The sequence below is a fragment of the Budorcas taxicolor genome, chromosome 20, assembly GCF_023091745.1.
Source record: "Budorcas taxicolor isolate Tak-1 chromosome 20, Takin1.1, whole genome shotgun sequence".
In the NCBI taxonomy this organism is placed as follows: Eukaryota; Metazoa; Chordata; class Mammalia; order Artiodactyla; family Bovidae; genus Budorcas; species Budorcas taxicolor.
In genome coordinates, this window is record NC_068929.1 from 59,061,717 (window position 1) to 59,070,834 (window position 9,118).

At 45.3% G+C, this 9,118-nt stretch overlaps 1 protein-coding gene across 1 annotated transcript in view; it reads right to left on the bottom strand.

Moving 5' to 3' along the window:
* The window catches only part of BASP1 (brain abundant membrane attached signal protein 1), a 54,204-nt gene extending 45,490 nt beyond the window's left edge, over nucleotides 1-8,714 (bottom strand). Inside the window, exon 1 of the mRNA XM_052659341.1 lies at nucleotides 8,617-8,714. The gene's annotated coding sequence lies outside the window, so the exon portion shown is untranslated. The remainder of the gene's footprint in view (nucleotides 1-8,616) is intronic.
* Nucleotides 8,715-9,118: the final 404 nt, after the last annotated feature.

Sequence of the window (9,118 nt, forward strand, 5' to 3'; positions counted from 1 at the left end):
TTAAGCTTTATCAAGTGTTTTAACAACTTAAGTACTTCAGTTTCGTATTTTAATGACTACTTCAGAAACTTACTGCTCTTTTAAATCCTCTAAATCATCCCAAATACCACAAATGATCATTCTGATCATGCTAAAGAAAAAAGATCAAACCTCACATTTCACGTAGCTCTCAAGCCAGTAACCCAGACTGTCTGTGTGTGCTAACTCGCTCTGTCTGACTCTCTGTGACCCTATGGACTGTAGCCTACCAGGCCCCTCTGTCCACGGGATTCTCCAAGTAAGAATACTGGGCTGGGTTGTCATGCCCTCCCCCAGGGGATCTTCCTGACCCAGGGATCAAACCCACTGTCTTCTACGTATGTTGTATTGGCAGGCGAGTTCTTTATCATTAGTGCCACCTGGGAAGTCCAGATAACCCCAGGAATGGACAGAAAAACTCATGGCCATCTCTACAGCACTGTGCACACTGGATCTTCCAAGAGATTCTGGAGCATTTCTAGGGCACAATGCTTCACTGCTCTGCTCACTCCACAGCCCCCAAATTAGTCTAAAACCAACTGGCTTTCTTTTCAAACTCCTACCCTCCATCTGCAGGCTCCAAACCCTGCAACATTTGTTTATTTTAGGAGAGAAAGAAAGATACGACACAAAAATTTAGTCTTCTGGGCGAAATTATTTTAACGCATGCCATAAATTCTTTAGCATCTGAAGGAAACCACACGCCTATAATAAGAAGAAAGCGGAGAAGATGGCATGTCGAAAAACCAGCAGCAGGCAGTAAGCACAAGTGGTGCTATCGAGAAGGCGGAACTGGGTCTCTGCTGGAGAGAAGACAGGATCAGGACTGGATTTTCAAAACTGTTATCAGGGACTTCCTGGTGGTCCAGTGGGTAAGGCTTCCCCTTCCAAGGCACAGGGTGTGGGTTCCATCCCTGTTTGGGGAACTAAGATCCCACGTGCCTCGAGGGTCGAAAACCCAAAACATAAAAGAACAGAAGTAATATTGTTAACAAACTCAATAAAGACTTAAAAAAAAAAAAAAACCCAAAACTGGTATCAGAGTCAAAGAAAGGAAGGAAGGAATTTTTTTTTTAAGCTGAAGATAGTAAGAGTTTAACTCAATTAGACCGAAAGGAGGGCTGGTAGGAATGGAGTTTTAGCGGGAAATAACCTGGGTTTCCACTTGGCCACTAACCAGCTCATGGGACCTTGACTAAGCCACTAACATTTCTAAGGTCCTCTGAGTTCCAAAAGAAGTGTTTTAGTGATGAGCTTACAATCCTTCTGTTAGGATGATGCAAGAATTTACAAAGAACACTGAGGTTGCTTTGATAATTAGGAGAGTATTTAAACACAGCCACCGACTTCGTGTAAATGAACCCTTCGTGGAGGTAGAGTGAAAATGGGGTCACGAGTTCAGGACTTGGTTTATTTCTGATCAGGCAACTACAGAGCTGGAAGAGGGCTGACTAGTGTCTCTGATTACTATTTCAAAAGTAGAATTACAGATAAGGCATTCGAGTGATTATTTCTACCTGTGAAGTGCAATGAGGCCATTTCTCTACAGTCCTCAAAAGCAGCCTTTATCATCATTGTCATCCCCAGAAAAAGAGATGACTTAAAGACATCAGCCTATATTCACACAACAGGAAGCATTTCTAATCTAGAGGCCACTAAATGCATTTATGGATTAAATATGTATTAGACAGTGTATCTCTTCTAAGATAATTTTTCAGAGAAGAACCTAGCACAACCCTCTCTAAATGAATATTGAAGAGGTTAATATGTTACAATATATTATCCATTTTATCCCAAGTGTCCATATTACATGAGATAAAATGGCGAAGGCTTACGGGAAAAAGCAGCATTGGCCAGCAGAATAGGACTATTAGACATGGATCCAAATTCTATTAATTTCTGTTCGCCCTAGGATCTTATGTACATTATTTAACCCTCTTTTTTTTTTTTTTTTTTTGGTCATTTATTCACAGGCAAAATGCCTCTTACAATTTAAGGGGATAAATTTCAATTACAGCATAAGACACATAATAGTCAATAGATGTCCAATTTCATCCCTTAACTTCTCCATATTTAAAAGGAAAAAGGAAATTTCTTCTATGATACACTTACCATACCCAAAACCACTTTCCCACAGTGGATACCTGACAGATAAATTAATTTCCCTTCTGATTCCATAAGATTCAAAATCCTGTTTAAAGAAACTATTAGAAAAAATAATTTAACCAAAATGAAAATGATTTTACCTTCACTCAACAGCAAAGCCCAGTGTCCAGAAGGCCAAAGATGAATCACTTAAGCAGATCCCTGAATTAAATGCCTGAAAAGTCAAAGTGATTCCAGGATGAACCATCGCAAATATCTCGAAGGCCAAAGAACTTCTTTTTTTTTTTTTTGGTCACAGTGACTAAGGTTGCCAGGGGGATAATTATTTCCAGATATTTTGTCAACAGGTAACAATACCTTCACATCCCTGAATAAGACAAGCTTTGGCTTTACTCCTGGTGTGGGTGGTGGGGATGTGGAACAGTGTCCTCAGGATTTTAAATATCCAAATTGGTTTTTACCAATCTTTGTACTGACTCCTTTCAGATGCCAATGAATGCACCTTGATTCAGGACACCACAAAGCCAAGTCTTTTCAGGTATGAATGAATTGTGTCTATACTAAGGTCTTCCAGTGGAGTCCAGATCAAAACAGAGAGGCTTTCTCTGAAGATCTCCACTGGAGTGGGTTGCCATTTCCTTCTCCAGGCGATCTTCCTGACCCAGGGTCAAACCTGGGTCTTCTGCATTACAGGCAGACTCTTTACCGTCTGAGTCACCAGGGGCTGTAAGTTCCAAAGACTTTCACAGTATTGTTTTTCATTGTAATCCTAATCAATATGGGGGCTGGGGACCCACTCTGGACTTTTAAAACTAGCACAAGTATCTTGGCAACAACTTCAAAGTATCAGAGCTGCATTTGGAGGCTTTTCTAAACCAGATTTCTGTGTTCTACCAACTCCTGTCCAAGGTACCCCAACCAGACTTTCTTGCAATGATAACCTTCGAAGTAAGAATATGAACAGCTATAGATACAGAGGAGGAAGGAAAGAAAGCTGGTCCTCTCACCGCTTTACAGTGAGTGTGCATTATGAAGGTATACAGAATGTGTGAGGTATTCTCCTGTTTGATTACTTAATCTTTACAGAAACTCTACATTGTAATCTTCATTATACAGATGAGAATTGAAGCACAGAGAAGTTAAGCAATTTGACAAATGTCACACAGCTAGTAAATGGCTGAAATGAAATTCTTAAGTCATCCAAAATGATTAAGAACATAAATCAATTCAAAAACAAGTTTAGAAAGCGTCTTAAGTGATAAGAAGGAAATGTGGAAATACTTGGCCTTCCCAGCTGAACACCATTTTCTTATATAATCTTGAAATGTGTCCTTATGACCTGGGTCCCTGTGGCGCTTGCAGATGGCTTCCATTTCAAAGACTCTAAAGCTTTCAGGAATTTACTCCTAGATTTCGAGGCATGCTCAATTAGCACCTCCCCTCTCTAACTTCCTTGACTAGTCAAAAAACTCTTGCTTTCCCTGTTTTTGTTCAAAAACATCTACTGCCTTTGGAAAGCCTGATTTTTAATGTCCCTTAAACCCTTAGGGTGCAGAAGAAGAAAAATATATTATGAGACTCAGCATCCACGTCATCCCATTTCTGAGTTCCAGAACAAAGAGAATGTCGTTTAATCGCTTTGCTTCCTAGGCTTGTGTCTTTTCAAAATTACAATTTAACTATCCACTGGTAAGATCTAGATGCTTATCATTTACTTCTGATACGGTTTACTGGACATTTTCTTCTTACATGACACTTACCTAGATGTCTGTCTTGATAGCAGGGGAGGGGACGGCATTTAACAACAATCTTTTGGCAGGCTGGGAACTTCGGTGGTTTTAAGACCACCCCTGTATTTTCTCAAAAGAACTGAAATGCCGTCTCTTGAGTTATGTAGGCAGCTGTGGGAAATTCAGTGAGGGTGGCCATTCTGGCGTCATTCAGTCCACATGGGAGCAAACTCCCATTCGGTATCTCATAGAATTTCAAATATGTATCTCCATGAGGTTTGAAATATCCTATTTCTGACTGAATATACTGAAACCCTCAAATCTTAATCAGCATGGAACAAAAACACAGCTCAATATACAGAAATTAGTTACTGATGTCAATCACACTGATGACTACGTTGAAAATGCAGACTGAGAGGGCGAGGGGCCCCGAGGAGCCAGCCACTGTTCTTACGCCCTTTTCAGACATGTGTGATCCTTTTTATAGCCTAAAATTAGGAATTATTACTCCAGTTTTACAATTGGATAAAATGAAATTCAGAGTGGTTTGAAGCAATTTGGTCAAAGTGGCCCAGCCAGTGCCTAGAGATTTTTCAAACTGACTCTCCTTTCGACTACACCCTAGGAAACCCCCCTATCAAGAATATTTTCTCTCTAAAAAACATTCTGGCTATTCACAGCCTGGGTTATTTCCTGATACTAATCCACCAGACTTAAGCTGCAAAGTTCCCATTGCATTGTATTACCCGAAGTCTTAAGAGTCAGAATAAATGGACAGGATTCAATGAGTTAAGAAAACGTGATAAAACAACAGATTCCGTTCCCATCCCCCCACCCACCTCCAGAACTTCAACTCATATACAAGCTCAGTTTTACCTCCACAGTACCTGGCTTCCAGTTTACCAACTAAAATAATCATCAAGAAGATGTTAATCTTTTGATAGAGGATATAAATGAAGTAGTAAGTTAAAACTACATATTAGAAAGATAAAGACCTAAGCAATTCAGAACATCTCTTTCAACAGAATCAGACACCAAAGGAAATCAATTGCTTTTGATGAACAATAGTGAGCAGGCCTCTTTTTAAATATTTTCGAAACAAAATTTTATAAACAAAAATAAGGCAGAGCAACTTTATAAATCTTCTGTTTAGTATAAGCATTTGTTTATTACAACTTTTAAAATGCTTTCATGTGAATGTTTAAGACCCTAAATGAACATGCTAATTTAAGATGCTCAATGCAACCCATTTATTTCAGGGGTACACTGGTAAAAATCGGAAACAAGTATCTTAGTAGACCAGCTAGGCTCTCCCTTCTATATACATACTGAGAAAAACAGAAAACTGATTATTTTCCAAAGACCAACATGAAGCACTATAAAATGATATTCTGTACAAACTATTTTGTTTCATATCAGTAATAAAATTTATTTTGTAACATGAGTATATATATATATATATACAAATTGTGTGTGTGTATGTGTGTGTATACATATGTATATACCTGGCACCTTACCTTCCTTAAAAATGGTTTTGGATTTTGGTAATTTTTTACAAAATTACAGTGGATATTACAGACATCCATTTAACAGTGACCAAATCTCCTAAGTTTTTCATACTCCCCTTATCTTGACTGTGGAATGAAAATGGTTTGAAATTTTCCTTAATATAAAAAAAATTTTAAAGACAAAAATTAACGAGACAGAATACATCCAACCTTAGATTATAATATGGTTTGTTCTAGTAAATCCAGGAAGATTGCAACGGATGCCTCCAAAGATAAGGAGCCAGAGCCCTGTAGGACTCTTCCACTCAAATCATACGTTCAAATTAGGGTGGTCTACGGGGAGAAAAGGCTCTCTTCTGCCTGCATAATAAGAGCAAGTGTATCAGTTAAGGAGAGATACGCCACTGGCGCCGCTGATAATATGGTCATTGCTGGCGCATTTTGTCAAAAGCCTCAGCTCCCTTTCTCCACCTGCTAAAGCTTGCCAAAAAGCTAGCCGGGTAAAAGAATAAGGTAACCGATCATTTATAATTCAATTTAAAAATTATCTTGCTCAAAAACCTGAGACTCCTCGAATTGGGGCATATTGGTATATACTTGTTATTGCATGTGATCTATACTCCGACTCATCTGTTCCTCAAAAACATAACCTAAAGAAAAAAAAACCCTACCCCTAGCCCTCTAAACCCTAAAAATCCACCCAATACTATGGAGGACAGTGGGTAGCAGGCGGCTACCCTCCATATCAAATAAAGGTCCTGATACATTCAACTTGATCAATATCAAGTTTTATTAACAGGAACAAAAAAGATAATTTCCATTTTCCTGCCACGTGTTGTCTTACCAGGGTGTACTGAGAATACTGAAACATAAAATTCTTTCAAGTGTAACGTACCATGGCAAAATGTAATTATTTAGCTCCTTTTTATACACAACAGTTAAGTCTCTTTTTAGCTGGTAGAACAAACTGGCCCAAAAAGAGGCCATAATCTGCATCACTGGAAAGAAAAATCAGTCATCAACCATCAAATGTGTGTGTGTATGTCCACATATGTATATATATATGGAGACATATATCGATATATAGGGAAAAGAAAAATTAAGAACTTAATAGACCATCTTCACCCCAGCAGCCCCATGTGCCTTCTTCCTCCCCTACCAGTGGTCTCCATCTCCATGGGGTTCTTCTCGGATTTTCCTAATGAAACAATGAGGTAGGAATCAAAAGAAAACAGCGTTAGGATCCTGACAAAGTAACGATTTTCTCAGCTCTGGGTTTTGTAGGCCCTCTTGTTCGAAGAAATGCCAAATGTCTTTAATTTTTCCCGTAGTGACACCAGGGGCAAGACCCACTGTCATTTTTGAGACCAATGTCCCTTCATCAAACGGCCAGCAGCAAAAATCTTTCAGACAAACGGTTAACTGATGCAAATTAATAGGGCCACCATCACTGCAGTGCGATACGTTACAGGAAAAAGAACAATGAACAGCACGAGAAAGGAAAAGAGCAGTGTTCGGTTACAAAAACATTAAACCCCACAGTTTGCCCTCAGCATCAAGGCTAATCTTATTTTTCATCAATTGAAATAGCTAAGAAGGCAAAAGATGAGATAGCCTGGGAGAAGAAATATACGCACGGGGTGGGGGAAAACTGTCATCTGTATCCAAGGGTTTCACGCAACATTTAGGGCAAACGCCTTTGTTCCTGGGCTTGGGAAGGGAGTGGGTGGGTGGGTGATGGAGGGATCAGATGGGTCGGCCCGGGCCCTCCACACCCTGCTCTCCGGCGCATGCGCGAGGCCAAGACAAAGGAATAGGTAATTACAGTCCGGATTCATTCATTTTGCCTGCAGTACTGAGGTCTGTGAGCCCCGGTTGTAATCCCTGCGAGGATGATCCACACCCCTAGTGCAGGAAGACCACCTCTTTGACAGTGTTTGATTTTAACCTGCCGCAGATATGCTAGTGGCCTCGCGGCAGACCGAGGCGTGGCTGTCAATCCTGTTCCAGATACTAAAAAATGCACCCATGTGCGCTGCGTTATTTTAAGCAGGGTGAAAATTACACAGGCAAAGACTGTTCACGGAGTTCGTTTCAAGGCGGAAATGTCTCTAGAGGAAGCAGATAAGGAGCCCAGCCAAGCGTTCGATGAATATTCATGAAAAGAATGCGGTTTGTAGCCACGCATTGTGTGTGCGCTCGGATCCAAGGATTCTGCAATTTTTATTCTTTGGGGAAGGAGGGAGGAGGCGATTGGGCGAAGAAGGGGGAACAGGGGCCAGGCGTCGGGTTTCAGTATTAGCGCTTTAGGCAAAACCTACTAAACCCTAAACCTTCGCTCCCGGCCGGGCTGGGCGGCGAGGGGCCGCGCGCTGTCAGGTTCAAGCTCACACCCTCCGGGCCAGGGCCGCAGAGGGGGCGCCCAGCGCATTCTCCGAACTGAGTGCTGGAGACTAGGACACGCTCAGATGGAGCCCACAGGTTAATGGCAAGGCATATCGGCTCAGTGGTGCCTCGGGAGGCAGGCTGTCGTGTGAACCTCGCATTCCTCGGCCACCCCAAGCCAAGATTCAGGAGTCCCAGCGGCCAAAGAAACCCATTTGCTGAACCAAAAAGCCACCTCCTTCCTTCTGATCACACCACGTCCCCCCGTATCCCTTCTCCCCCTTACACTCTCGCCCCACCCCACCCCCACCCTTCGTCTTCTGCCGCTGCGACCCCCGCACCCAGCGCCTTCTTCCCGGCGACGAGCCGGGCGGGTGACAGCCTCTCCCACCAGACTCACAAAACTGTCTCTTCGGGACTCAGTGCACCGCAAGGGCTTCACGTTCCGCAATCTCCTGCTGCACTAGCTGCTTTCCTCCCGCTACTCACCACCAACTCCGCTTAACAGGCTCACCAGCCCCCCATCCCCCCAGCCTCCCCACCCTGCGAGTGGCTGCAGCCACCCACCTCGGGGGGCCGCTCCCCCCATCTCTCCAGTACCCCGCGGCGCGACGGAGCCCTCCCCGAGGGATCCCCACCCCCACGACCAGCGCCGTCTAATCGGGGGCCCCGCACCACTCCCCCTCCCCACACCCCCCATCCCGGGCCGCGGCGCCGAGAGAGAACAAAGGGCCTCGGGGGGGGGGGGGGGCGGGTGCAGATGGGGAAAGAAAGGGGTGCCGGTGGGGGGAAGGGAACGGAGGCCCCCGGGGTGGCCGGCACCCCGGGTCCGGGGCGGCTGCGGGGGCCACCGGGGCGCGCCTCCTTACCGGGTCTGGGTGCCTGTGGCCGCCCCGAGGTGAACGCGGTGCCGCGCAGGGGCCCGGGTCGCTGGGCGTCGTCCGGCCGGGTGCCTGGCCGCTAGGCGGGAGGCTCTCTCCCCGGCTCGACGGCGGGGAGCCCGGAGCGAGGAGCGAGCTGTCGCGCTGCTGCCGCCGCCGCCCTCGCCGCTGCCGCTACTGCCCTCGCCGCCGCCGCCGCAGCCTCTGCATTTCTCGCGCGCGCGCTCCCCCTCCCCTTCCTGCCCTGCGCCCTCCCCCCGCGCGCCCGCCCGCCCCCCGCGCGCCCCGCCCCCCGAACGCCCCTCCCCTCCCTCCCGCTCGGGGCCCCGCCCGCCTCCCGTCCGCTCCCCGCGGTCCCCCAGCCCCGCCTGCCCCGGTACCCCCGCCTGCCTTCTCCAAAGGGCTGGTTCCCCTCTTCGCCCCCTCCCCTTCCCTCCATCCCCGGGCCCCTCCTGCCTTCCTAGCCCACTCCCAACCCACCTCCCCTCCA